The sequence below is a fragment of the Bos javanicus genome, chromosome 11, assembly GCF_032452875.1.
Source record: "Bos javanicus breed banteng chromosome 11, ARS-OSU_banteng_1.0, whole genome shotgun sequence".
In the NCBI taxonomy this organism is placed as follows: Eukaryota; Metazoa; Chordata; class Mammalia; order Artiodactyla; family Bovidae; genus Bos; species Bos javanicus.
In genome coordinates this window covers 64,458,872-64,473,695 of record NC_083878.1, presented here as the reverse complement: position 1 = coordinate 64,473,695, position 14,824 = coordinate 64,458,872, and positions in this window count along the sequence as shown.

Here is a 14,824-nt window from a genome sequence, read left to right as displayed (position 1 = left end):
ATATTGGAGCTTCAACTTCAGCATCAGTCCTTCCAAAGAATATTCAGGACTGATTTCCTTTAGGATTGACTGGTTTGATCTCCTCTATTTGTACATGTATATGTTTATGTATACACGTATATTGAACAAGGATAGAAAAGAAAACTCTGCTTTTCTCCCACCCTACCCACCTGGGATTGCTTCTGATCTCCACTGGGGAGGGAGGGAGGCTGGAAGATGGGGGAATTGGCCAGAGGCAGAAGTAGTGATTGCAAGCACAAGGATCACTACCTGGGAGAGCGGGCAGAGGAGACAACCTTTCTCCCCACTTCTGCATGGAACCTGGCTCCACGCTGGTCCCTTGAGGACTGATTGCTTAGGCAGCTTCAGCAGGCAGCACCCTGTCTAGACCTGATTTTTCCAGGTTAGCACTGGCCACAGTGAAAATTGTGAAGCTTGCTCCGGGGGCTTTGCCAGAGGAGTTCCCCCAAAGAAGGGTGCCTGATCCATAGCAAGCACACAGAGAAGATGCCCACAGTGATACTCCTGACAGAGAGGTTTGTGAATACTCACGAGGTGCCTGCCTCTGGGGAAAAGGGGGTCCCAGAAACAAAATCTGTTAGTGTGACTGCAGCGACAGGACTTTCCATTTGAGTATCAAGGGCATTTTTTTTTTTTTTTGCCTTTTTTTTGTGTGTGTGTAACTGCTCTTGTGACTCTATTTGTGCTCATAGCCTAGTCAAGCCTGGGGTGGCTGGCTTTCTTATATGGAGTGCTCCACTCAATGAGATGAAAAAAAAAAAAGCTGAAAAAAAGAATGGAAATTGTCATGAAAAGGAACAAATGAAGCTGTACAAATCTCAAGTTTTAAGAAATGGGAGCCTGGAGCTGAGAAGGATACTCAGAGCTGCTGAGTATGCGGGCAGGAAGGAACAGCAGAGGTCCTCTTCTATTTCAATGTCTTCAGTTTTCCAAGGGGCATCAGCGGGGCCATGAGGACTTGTCCCTTCCTCCAGGTCACTCGTGGGGGTGGTCTGAGTCAAAGCAGGGGTCTGCAGGCTCTTCCCTCAGAAGCCCTCCCACAGCCTCCTCTGCCTCTCTGGTCAATGCCTTGGAGCACAGGGGGTGCTATTAATGAGGGGTGCTCATCAGCTGTTCCCTATCATGGTCCCTTTGGGGTCCTGATGAGAATATTGGATGGCATCATCGACTCAATGGACATGAATTCGAGCAAATTCAGGGAGATAGTGAAGGACAGGGAAGCCTGGCACACTGCAGTCCATGGGGACTCAGAGAGGCAGACACAACTGGGTGGCTAAAGAACAGCAACAGAATGTCACAGGCTAGCTTCAGTAACAGAAGTTTCTTTCCCAGAGTTCTGGGGGACAGAAGTCCAAGATCAGGTGCTAGCACAGCCTTGCCCTGGTGAGAGCCCTCTTCCAGGCTGTGGACTGCCCCATTCTCATTGGGTCCCCACAGGGCAGAATGAGAGAGAGACGATGCAAGCATTCTCTCCAGTCTTCTTTTAAGGGCACTAATCCCATTCACGAGGGTTCCTTCTCATGCCCTTGTTTAATTCTAATCACCTCCCAAAGGCCCCACCTCACATTGCGGGGTGGGGTTTCAACATATGGATTTGTGGAGTGTGCAGGCGTTCAGTCTGTAGCATTCCCCATAGAAAGCACACAGGAACGGGCTCCAGCATCAGGTCAGTGTTTCTGATTTCTACTGTCTTGATACTGCACCTCAAACTATTGAAATCAACATCTCCGTGGGTGAGACTCTGACCAGTCGCCTTGGGATGGCAGGATCCGGCCCCTGTGTGAGGAGTAACCCATCAATGTCACCACAGGTCCCAGGTTCTGCTGTCACCTGGCATCAGGAGCTGTGTCACCTGCCAAACTGGCCTGTTGGTTACATGGTGATCAAAGTCAGGGGATGGACTGATTGATTTCTGACATCTCTCCCAGCTTTGGTGGCTTAGACAGTAAAGCGTCTGCCCACAATGCGGGAGACCCGGGTTTGATTCCTGGTCAGGAAGATCCCCTGGAGAAGGAAATGGCAACCCACTCCAGCGCTCTTGCCTGGAAAATCCCATAGACGGAGGAGCCTGATAGGCTATGGTCCATGGGGTCGCAAAGAGTCGGACACGACTGAGCGACTTCACTTTACTTCCCAGCTTTAGAACCAGAAAGTCTAAGTAAAAAGAAACAGACATTGTATTAGAATAGCCTTATTTAAGTACCCTTTTCCCTATCTTGTGATCTTTCTTGGCCCTACAGTTCTTACCACAAAGATTCCCATGAGCTCTTCATCTTTCTTGAATGAAAGAGAAACTGCATCAGGTTGCCTTGAAATCTCTGGTGGGGCTCACAGCAGCCTAATGTTTGTGATCTGGTGTTTGCAGTGATGACTGAGACAAAGTCCTGACTCAGGCCATGTGCTCCCTGCCCCTCCAGACCCTGCACGCTCCCCACAACCTCCCAAGACCTGTTGTGGAAACACCAGCGTCATGCTGATGAAGTCACGCCCCAGGGGTTTTGGTCTTGGAGCAACGTTACGGCTGAAAGAACACAGTCCATGCAATCAGAGGTAATTTCAAAATAAATCTAGTCCTCTACTTGCACTTCTCAGATGCCCTGTGTGGATGGTAAGAGGGCCCCCTGCACTCCTCCCTTCTCTCTTGAACACTGTTCCCTTGCCTCAGGCCTGCTGCTGCCTGCAAGGCTTTCCAGACTCTTCCCCAAGGTCCTCCAGCCTCTGCCTCACCCACTTCTGGGGTCCCTTCCTCCTGCTCCTTTGGAACCCAATCTCTCTCTGGAGAGCTTCCCAGGTGGTGCCCAGTGGTAAAGAACCTGCCTGCCAATGCAGGAGACATAAGAGACATGGGTTTTATCCCTGGGTTGACAGGATCACCTGGAGCTGGGCATGGCTACCCACTCCAGTGTTCTTGCCTTGAGAATCCCATGGACAGAGGAGCCTGGCTGGCTACAGTTGACAGGGTTGCAAAGAGTCAGACAAAACTGAAGTGACTTAGCAAGCATGCACTCGCTCTATTTGGAAACCCAAGAGTGTCCCCCCAGAAGGCAGGAGGCAGAACTGACCCAGAGGCTGAAGGAGGCAGATAGTAAAGCTCAGAATCACCCTGAGCAGCAAAGGGAGGAAAAAGACAGGGAGCTCAGGCGCTGATGCTTGTTATTGGTTGTTCACACAAAAGTAGCGGGCGAGGCTGTTGGAGCTGAAAGTTGCTGGGAGTCGGGGGCGCCTACTACGAGGGGGTTGAAGAGGGAGCCAGGAAGTGCTGGCCTTGGCTGCCTGGAAGCTGAGAGCTGGCTTGGGTGACTTCTTGAGGCTCTTCCCTGCTGGGAACTCTTCATCCTCTGGCTTTTCATGCACGGAAAGGCTATTTGGCAGCAGCTCACCTTGGGCTCTGTAAGTCGTGTACTGCTGTCTTCAAACACAGCTGGCTGTAAGAGCCGGGTTTCATTAGGCTCACTGACTATGGGACTTCATGAAGATTTTAGAAACAGAGGCTGAGTGAATTTGGTTTAGTGTTTCCTTGGAGTTTTCCTGAGCAGAGGGCAGAGGAGGGGGGAAGTGTTATTTATTGCTCACATTTTCTTTTTCTTTTACTGTTGCACTTGGGGTCAAGGCTAAGGGGTTCCAGAGAAAGCTCTATTGACGTGATGCAATTTTATGGGCAGAATGTTTCATTCTTCTCCTCTGTGCATGCAGAGAGTATCTGGTAGCATGAGGCAGGGCCAGAAGATAGCTTGGAGCCCTCTCTGGAGTAACGCAGCACAGAGGGAGCTGTGTGGAGAGTCATCAACCACGCTGCATCTAGAGGGAAAGGAACTACCAGACGAGGGGTAGGATAGCACATTCTGATATGAAAAAGGGGGAACTGAGCCACCGCTGCAGATTTCATCCCTCCCATGTGTTTGGAGCACTTTCACATTGCCTAGGACTTTGCCACCCGCCCTGCCCCACTGATAGCAACCTCAGTGCCAGGGTAGGAATCCCAATGCTTGGAAAGCAAGGGGGCCCAAAGCCAGTGACCACAGGGACGTGGGGGGAGCAGGAAACATTTATCCTACAAAAGCCTGTTCTCTACTTGGCAAGTCTTTCAATGAAATGGGAGAAAAGATGGGTTGTGGAGCCAGAATTACTAGGGCTTACATGATGCATTAACTTTGTGAGTTCAAGCCTCTTAACTTTTTGCCTCTGTACCAAAAGCATATTAATACTTGTCCCCACTTTATCCAGCCAGTTGAGGATTAAATGAGATAACATTTGTAGAAGACCTGGCACAGTGCCTGGCTTGCAGTAGACGCATAATAAATGCCATTTCTCTCCTTCCTCAGACACACATACGCACACCTGGAATAATACTTCAAGTGAGTTTTTTTTCAAAGGATCAATTACTTTTGTTCTAAAGCACCAGCTCCTAGCAGGCAGGGATAATGAGTGTATTTGAGTTCTTTCCAGAATACGGATGAACGTGTAAACTCCAAGTCAATGTGTGAATTGGTGCTGGGTGTCTTCGTGGTGGAGAACTAAGGATATGGAAGGCTTGTTCCTGCCCTCCCTGAGTGTACAGTGAAGCTGGGAATATAAGGTACATACACTGTCAACATTTTGAGATAAAGATTAGAAAAAAAAATGTGCCCTGTTCCTGATGTGTTTGGTTATCCAGGCTCCCAAACACATGATCCGTCACCCCCAGGCATCTAGTTCCCACAGTCCGTTTGTGTGGGGACAAGTTCAGCTTCTTTTTCCCCAGGTGGTTCAGCGGCTACTGGAAACACCACCTCTGTACCCTTCCTCCTAAACTCCCCACACCACCATTGCTGCCGGCTCTGTTCTGGCTCCCCATCTGCTCTCAGATTTGAAGCAGCTGATTCCTGAGGAAGCAGGGGCTGAGGGATCTACTCTGCCTGGGTGCCTGCTCTTCCAATGAGAGCTGCCATTTCTCCTCTGCTCCAAGTGGAAGATTCAACATGAGCGCCCGTTCCACCCACCCTTAGACAACAGTGATTACCGGCTTCCACTTTGAAGTCAGAATGCATGGGTTCAAATTCTACTTCCATCATCTCCTAACTATGGCTTTGTGCAAATTAACAATTAAGCCTCAATTTCCATGTGTGGAAAACTGGGGCTTATAAGTTAGTACTCTTTTCTTTTTGAAGACTAAATGAGATGACTTAAATGTAGCATAGCACATAGCAGGTTATCAGGAAGTGTTTGCTATTATTTATCTAAAGAGGACAGTTTTGGGGTGTGAAATGTGTGCTATATTCATCTTTCTTTGTCATATTTCTCCAAAGCCTGGGCCCATGGTCCTCTCTCACCTGATCTTCCTCCCAGACTCTCTGTGTCCCAGGATGGGACATAAAACCTTCAATTTAGTTCCTCATTTGGGAAAGCTGCTTTCCTCTTTCTGGGATCACTTCCTTTCAAACCAAGGCTTTGCCACATTTTTTAAATCCCTGTGCTAGTATAAGACTGTTAATCTTGGCATCTAGTAAAATACTCAAAGAACTCAGCATCAGTTCTTCCAAATAGCCTGGGGTCTTTCACACAGCTAGGAAACTAGAAGTCTGCTTGACACCTTTGAAGTCCAAGAAAGGATGTTGAGATCAATCACCATAGAGATGCTTTTAAAAACCAACAACGGAAGCCATTTTCATAAGAACAGTGCAAATAATAAATGTTCTTTTGTGTAGAGAAAGAGCTTTGACTCTCTGTAGGGTGGGTACCAGTGTAACAATCTAGGCTTTGAATTTCATCATCCATGACCTCAGAGGAGTCATGGTTGGTTGGAATTTTCCAACTATAAAGTGGAGATGCCTGGGATGGTCATACTGATTAGTGAAAGAAAAAGTGAAAGTTGCTCAGTCATGTCCGACTCTTTGCGACCCTATGGACTATACAGTCCATGGAATCTCTAGGCCAGAATACTGGAGTGGGTAGCCTATCCCCTCTCCAGTGGATCTTCCCAACTCAGGAATCAAACTCAGGTCCCCTGCATTGCAGGCGGATTCTTTAGCTCGAACGGTAAAGAGTCTGCCTACAATGTGGGAGACCCGGGTTCGATCCCTGGGTCAGGAAGATTCCCTGGAGAAGGAAGTGACAACCCACTCCAGTATTCATGCCTGGAAAATCCCATGGACTGAGGAGCCTGGTGGGCTACAGTCCATGGGGTTGCAAAGAGTCAGACACGACTGAGTGACTTCACTTCTTTATTGACTGAGCTATCAGGCAAGCCTCAGAGGAATCTTCAAACATGAGCTGCCAGGCAGCTTTTAGTACTGAACTCTAGATGAGGAAGAATAGGAGATGGGGGTTGGAAGAGTTTGGTAATTTCATGGGGGCTATAAGTGTCAATTAGAGAAAGGGAAGAGAGCCCTGGAGAAAGAGGACAAAGTGGAGAAGATGAAATGGAAAGCAGAGGAGTAAGAGGACAGAAGGGAGGGGAAAGAAACATAAGAAAATGAAGATGCCTTTTTAAGGTAGTGAAGAAGGGTACACACAGACTGCATAAGAAAGCATGCCCTGGTCTCTGAGATTATGCAACTTCAATCAACAGCAAAGCACAATGAGCATCTTGAAAGCATCTTGTCCCAAATGTTTGATTCTTAGCAGTAGAATTTAAAGCTACACAAGAGCACTAGGTGAGATGTTGTGGGACTTGGAAATGACATCACAGACATCCAATTTAGGCCCATGCTCTCTGGACCCTCAAACTTTAATTTGATGAAAAAGAGTTTCCCTGATACTCCACTATGATCTCATCCTTGACCTACCATGGCACTTTTTGGAATGACTTCCATAGGTTTCTTTCTGCCATATTGTAAGACAAGACTGATTGGCTTAAGGAAAGTGATTTAAAAATATATCATTGATTTAGGAAAATCTTTTAAGGTCTATGACATTTCATGGCTCAGCAAGGTCAATTTTTGCTCCAGTGTCTCCAAAGAAGAACTCTTCTCTCTAAAGGTTTGATTGATTTATTTTAAATAGAAATATCATTCCTTCTTGTACCCTGTAAGCCATCTTGGTTTTAAATTTAGTTCTTGAAGGTCTCCAAACTCACTGGACTCATAAGAAAAATCATCAATCTCTCTTCTATAATTCCCTTTGATGGCCTAAATCTTTCAGGTGCTCCCAAAGTCCTGTTAAGAAGGAGGGTGGCATTGCCCCAAGAAGCAAGTGGGCACTGCTTGGGCCCTTTTGAGCAATCTCTACCTTTTGTACTTTTCCAGGCAAGAGAGAAGATAAGAGGCTACCTTACCTAGTATCTGGCCTCTAGGATGATTCTAAACCTAATATATAAATACTGAATACAAACAACTGAGACCTTTATTGACCACTCGTTTAAGGGATAGCAGATTAGTAAACCAAGGATGAGGAGGCTAAGTGATGGATTTGATATTCAGAGTTTGATTTCCTTCAAAGGTCCCAGGCCTTTGCCTGTCCAGTCCTCTGTAGTCCCTCTACACTCCCTTATTCTTCTCTGAGATGCCCACAACTAGGGCATCTTGAAAAAGGGAAGTCCTCCCAGACTTTGTACAGCACTGCATGGGAGACCACAGCTTCATCCACTACAGTCATGACCTTCTTGTGAATTCGATTTACGTGACCCATAACCAGAGTTCTTTCTGCCCTGAAGAGGGAAACCAACACTACCTATTTCTCATGTGATTTTGGATGTGTCCTTGAACCCTGGGGACTTAGCGTTTGCTTGTTTCTGAGAGTTGAGGTGATTGACAGGATTTGATGACATCATGTATGATAGGGCTTTAGAAATTGTAAAATGCTAAGGGAAGGCCTGACCCTAAACTGAATGGCCTCTGAGGCAAAAGCACTACTAGAGGCCATATTCTACGTGTCTACATGTTTGAAAGTCATAGAAACTGGTAAGTAAAAAGTTCCATCTTTCTGCTTTCATATAAATTAGAGAAGCATGGTTTACACTGATAATTTTTGGATTCCTTGGACTTTTTTACCCCTTCCCACATTCCCTCCCTCTTTCTTTCCACCCCACTGTTACCCTACAACAAAAGACTTTGTGTCAGCCTCTTAGTTCACCGGTTCAAAGCCCTTAACTTCCCCTCCAAGCAGCTGCTTCTTGGCTAACTCCATGGCTTAGAGGTGTGCTAAGGCTCAGAAGAAGGAATTCACAGCAGTTCTGTGTATCATGCCTGTGATGAGCCATGGGGCCTCTTCTTTTCTTTATTTCTGTCCCTTCCCCTTCCCTCTCCACAGCCCACCCCTCCTCTTCTCCCATCTCCCCTGCTTCCCTTCCCTTTGATCATGATCTAAATTTGTCAAAATACAAGGGCCATTGCTCTGAGTCCCAAGAAGTCAATTTATTGAAATCATTATAGCATTTTCCTAGCACAGATAATCATATACCAAAAATATTTAATGGCTGAAGAATGAATGTTGTCTTTGTGATTTTATTTTTTCATACTTCTGGAATTCCCCAAACAAGTTTATATTCTCTGACCTTTCTTTCTTTTCCTAGTTTTTGTTTCAATTTTAAACAAGCTGTTGTTGAGTAATACAACTGAGACCTCTTATAGTCTCAATGCAAAATACTAACCACTGATGTGTGAGTAATAGTACTATTGCTATCAGTTATTATGTTGAGTTAATAAAGTGCCCTGAGAATACACACAAGGTTTGGGGGATGCAATTTTAAATACACCTGGAGACTACTTATTCCCTTATCAAATATTTAAGTGGCTTCCTCTGCACAGCATGATGGTTTAAGATCCAAAAGGTACAGGAAGATATTAATATAAGAAAGTATTGATCTGATAAAGTGAATCTTTGACTATTACACAGGAAATTAACACCACAGTGAGCAAAAGTTGGAAGGCTGGTTTTAAACTAGAGGTCATAACTTTGAATATGAAAAAAGATCATTTGGAATTGATATTTTTAGATGCTTTGACTTAGTAATATCAGTCCCTTGCCTACTTACATTGGAGAAGGCAGTGGCACCCCACTCCAGTACTCTTGTCTAGAAGATCCCATGGATGGAGGAGCCTGGTGGGCTGCAATCCATGGGGTCGCTAAGAGTCGGACACAACTGAGCAACTTCACTTTCACTTCTCACTTTCATGCATTGGAGAAGGAAATGGCAACCCACTCATGTTCTTGCCTGGGGAATCCCAGGGACGGGGGAGCCTGGTGGGTTACTGTCTATGGGGTCCCACAGAGTCGGACATGACTGAAGCGACTTAGCAGCAGCAGCAGGAGCAGCAGCCTACTTACATGGTATCTGGATGCTTACTATAAAAATAAGGCCTAACTTGGAATAGCAGAGGCCATGGCATGACTCACAAAGTCTCCCTTTGGAAGCCTTGTGGCAAATTCACAACCCTGGTTTTGAGTGGGTGAGCATGGAGAATTGTGGGTCTAAGGAGGAGCATCAAGGACAAATCCACCCAGGACTAGAGGAAACCCTGTATGAGAGCCACTGGATACCAAGCAGATGACTTTTAAAGGAAAAAGTTGTAGTATCTCTCAGCAAATATTGTCATCCAGCCTTGTAAGAGTCAGTCAAGGCTGAAATGAAACCAGAAATGGCTTGGTGGGTTACCACCCAGGCTCCCCACCAACTGACTGATATTAAAAATTCCATCAATAGGACTCAAGGTTTTAATATCTGATAATTCCATTTATCTTTTCTGGTCAAAAGTCTTGAAACCAAGATGGACATTTTGATGCCACTACTTTGTTACAGCTGTATTGTCAACAAGAACCTCTCAAGACAACAGTAAGAATAGCCAACTCTTGTAGAATAACTATTTTATTTGGCCCTATGCTGTTCAGATCAGATCAGATCAGATCAGATCAGTCGCTCAGTCGTGTCCGACTCTTTGCGACCCCATGAATCGCAGCACGCCAGGCCTCCCTGTCCATCACCAACTCCCAGAGTTCACTCAGACTGACGTCCATCGAGTCAGTGATGCCATCCAGCCATCTCATCCTCTGTCGTCCCCTTCTCCTCCTGCCCCCAATCCCTCCCAGCATCAGAGTCTTTTCCAATGAGTCAACTCTTCGCATGAGGTGGCCAAAGTACTGGAGCTTCAGCTTTAGCATCATTCCTTCCAAAGAACACCCAGGGCTGATCTCCTTCAGAATGGACTGGTTGGATCTCCTTACAGTCCAAGGGACTCTCAAGAGTCTTCTCCAACACCACAGTTCAAAAGCATCAGTTCTTCGGTGCTCAGCCTTCTTCACAGTCCAACTCTCACATCCATACATGACCACAGGAAAAACCATAGCCTTGACTAGATGAATCTTTGTTGGCAAAGTAATGTCTCTGCTTTTCAATATGCTATCTAGGTTGGTCATAACTTTCCTTCCAAAGAGTAAGCGTCTTTTAATTTCATGGCTGCAATCACCATTTGTAGTGATTTTGGAGCCCAGAAAAATAAAGTCTGACACTGTTTCCACTGTTTCCCCATCTATTTGCCATGAAGTGATGGGACCAGATGCCATGATCTTACTTTTCTGAATGTTGAGCTTTAAGCCAACTTTTTCACTCTCCACTTTCACTTTCATCAAGAGGCTTTTGAGTTCCTCTTCACTTTCTGCCATTAAGGGTGGTGTCATCTGCATATCTGAGGTTATTGATATTTCTCCTGGCAATCTTGATTCCAGCTTGTGTTTATTCCAGTCCAGTGTTTCTCATGATGTACTCTGCATATAAGTTAAATAAACAGGGTGACAATATACAGCCTTGATGGACTCCTTTTCCTATTTGGAACCAGGCTGTTGTTCCATGTCCAGGTCTAACTGTTGCTTCCTGACCTGCATACAAATTTCTCAAGAGGCAGGTTAGGTGGTCTGGTATTTCCATCTCTTTCAGAATTTTCCACAGTTTATTGTGATCCACACAGTCAAAGGCTTTGGCATAGTCGATAAAGCAGAAATAGATGTTTTCCTGGAACTCTCTTGCTTTTTCCATGATCCAGCGGATGTTGGCAATTTGATCTCTGGTTCCTCTGCCTTTTCTAAAACCAGCTTGAACATCAGGAAGTTCACGGTTCACATATTGCTGAAGCCTGGCTTGGAGAATTTTGAGCATTACTTTACTAGCGTGTGAGATTAAGGGCTTTAACTTCGATGGGGTTTGGAATGTAGATTTGAGCTGATTTCCTGTGGACCCTATGGGATCAGAGACCCAGCTAACATCAGTTCTACACTTGTTAATAAGGAGAAAGGAAAGAGTGAAATTTGATTGATTTCTAGGAAGCAATATAATAGAGTTTTAGGGGCCCTGAACTTTTGTTCAGGGACAAATGCTTGCAAGCTGAACTTGAATCCTTTGGGAGACTGTGGCAGAGGTCTAGGGGGCTGAGATCCAAGGGAACAAAAGGATCCCCCAAAGTGTCTGCAATCCCAAGAGTGCAAGAGAAGGAAATGATTGTTTCGTCTAAGGATTCAGAATGCTGTTCCTGGTCTGGCAAAAGGAAGTGATGGATGCAGACAGAACAGCAGACATGTCTGTCCTTTACCAAAGCCATGGTTGTTGGTTGCATCATGGGCTGGAAGAGCTCCAGAAGCAGGCTAGTCTCTGCCACTGATTCGCCAGCTCACCCCACCTCCCCCATGACCTGGAGCTTTCGGATTGTATGTCCAGGGAACCTCGTCATATGGGCCTGAAGTTTTCAGTTCTACAAATCTGATCTCTCCCCAAGGCTTACCTTGATGTTGAGTCCAAGTCTAGAGTACAGGGCTATCGATGATGTAAGAGACAAATGCTTGCAAGCTGAACTTGAATCCTTTGGGAGACTGTGGCAGAGGTCTAGGGGGCTGAGTGGATGGTGAAGGGAAAAGTCTCTGGGATGTGTTCCTGCAGACCTGAAAGCATGTGTTGGTTGCTTTTCAAGATCGCCTCTTAATGCAAAATGTGTTTCCTCAAATGCAAAATGTGGGATAACAGTCATGGGTGCTTACAGAGATGCAGACAGTGAACAGACATGTGGACAGAGTTGAGGAAGGAGAGAGTGAGACAAATTGGGAGAGTAGCATTGGAACATAGACCTTACCATATGTAAAATAGTTAGCTAGTGGGAATTTGCTGTATGACACAGGGAGCCCAAACCTGGTGCTCTGTGACAACTTAGAGGGGTGGGATGGGGTGGGAGGTAGAAGGGAGGTTCAAGAGGGAGGGGATATATATATACCTATGGCTGATTCATGTTGATGTATGGCATAAACCAACATGATATTTTAAAGCAATTATCCTCCAATTAAAGATAAACAGATTAAAAAAATAATTTTAGGTGCTAGAGGGCCAAAAAGAAACTTAGAGGGCCAGTGGTAACAAATAAATTTTCAGACTCTTACTATACATGGTATATTGTAACACTAAATTTCAAAGAATTAAAATTCAATTCATTTAAATAATGTAAGTAAAAGTCGTTGTGTTGCACTTAAAATACTGAAAATAGTCTTTACACTATCTTTTAAAAATGTACGATTATTATGGTGATACTTATTAAAAATGACCATTTTTGTGCACTTAATGATGTTGACTGACTATCTGCCTTGATTCAGCCTTAGCACAGTGATGCCCAGAGTTTTACTTTCACAGGCTGGCAAAATTAAATATGAATAACAGCAACAACAGAGCCAAAAACAACAGTTGGTAAATATGCTGCTGCTTAGTCACTTCAGTTGTATGCAACTCTTTGTGACCCTATGAATGTAGCCCTCCAGGCTCCTCTGTCCATGGAATTCTCCAGGTAAGAGTACTGGAGTGGGATGCCATGCCCTCCTCGAGGGGATCTTCCCAATCCAGGGGTTGAATCCAGGTCCCTTGGATTGCAGGCAGATTCCTTACCACTGAGCAACCAGGGAAGCCCATGGTAAATGTAGTAATAATAAAAGGGGACTGACATCAGATTTGGAACTTGAAAACTTAATTTATTTTCTAATTGCATAAGGAGTAGCTAAACACATTCTTCTCATTAAAAACTGTCTAATAATATGTTAATTTCAGGTGTACAGCAAAGTGATTCAGTTATTATAAATCAACTATACTTCAACTTTAAGAAGTCAAACAATATAGATAAAGCAAAGGTCTCTTGTGACGTCTAGCTAAAGCTCAGCATCTTCCACAAAGGCAACCACTGTTGTCAGCTTGCTATGGACTCTTCTAAATCTTTCTCTATACATTACATATATAAATAGGTCCACATAAAGTACATATTTTGGATGCTTTATCTAGATAGATGGTGCTCTACAGTACACTTATTTTCTTTCAGCTTTCTTATCTTAACTTTGGTGATTTTCCTATCTCAGTGTAGCACTATTTCTCTTTTATATTGTTGCACCTAATTCTGTAACGGGAATGGACATTCCTTTCCTGTGCCTCTTTTTGCCCCTGTGTACTTCCCGGTGGCTCAGAGGTTAAAGCGTCTGCCTGCAATGTGGGAGACCTAGGTTCGATCCCTGGGTCGGGAAGATCCCCTGGAGAAGGAAATGGCAACCCACTCCAGTATTCTCGCCTGGAGAATCCCATGGACGGAGGAGCCACTACAGTCCATGGGGTCGCAAAGAGTCCGGCACGACTGAGCGACTTCACTTTCACTTTCACTTTTCAGGCATACTAGACTATTTCAGTTTCACATACCCACAAAGATATGTTGGCAGCTTACCATGTTTTTCTAAGTAAAGGTTTCAACAGAAAGCAAATTTTAAAAGACGCAAAATTACAGGTTAAGAAAAATGAAAGTCTCCAAGAAAAGACAAAAGGGACCTTAACATGTTCTCAGTCTAGATCAGGGATGAGCCTAGTGCCAGAGTGTGATCTGGAGGACTTCTGGTTGAGTCTAACCTTAAAAACAAATGAGTCTTTTTTCATCGAGTAACTCTTCCAAAGAAAACAGGGAACGACGACAGCTGAGGATGTCGGGGTATGGTGACTGATTTCCCTTGTCTACGGAGTCGCTTGCTGGGCCCACCTCCCATTCCCGTAGGAGACACCCAAGGGGAGAATGAATTATGGACCAGTCTTCATGTGTGACTGGGGAGGGCTTGCTCATGCCAACGAGTTCTGATCTCTTCTTGCTCTCAAGAACTATTGACTTCTAAGTGTGAGGTGTCTTCCTAAATTGTGGTTGATGTTCCTAGAAGTCTGGCAGATGAACTTAGGAGGCAGCAAACAGATAAACTTTCTTCACAGTCCATGGGGTCACAAAGAGTCAGACATGACTGAGTGACTTTTCACTTTCACTATATATATATATATATATATATATATATATATATAGCACAAGACACATGGGTTGATTGAAAGAAAAATATTTGAAATTGGATCTGCATGTGTTGACATAAAAATAAATCAACAACATTAAAGTAAGGTAAGTTCTCTGGTAATCTCCTTAGCATTTTTTGAATCCCAGTCTCATCTTTCAAACGGATTCAGTAACACCTACCTGTCTGTAGGGGCTTCCCTGGTGGCTCAGACGGTAAAGCGTCTGCCTGCAATGCGGGAAACCCCAGTTTGATTCCTGGGTCGGGAAGATCCCCTGGAGAAGGAAATGGCAGTCCACTCCAGCACTCTTGCCTGGAAAATCCCATGGACGGAGGAGCCTGATAGGCTACAGTCCATGGGGTCACAAAGAGTCGGACACGACTGAGCGACTTCACTTTCACCTGTCTGTAGGCCTTAGGAAGTGCCTGGCACATACAGGATGTGAGTCAATGAGACTTGGTTTCCCTTTTTTCACTTTCTTCTCTATCACCCCTAAGATTCCCTTCTCTGGGTCCTAATCTGGAGTCTCATTCTGACAGAGTTTAAAACTTCTGTTCATCA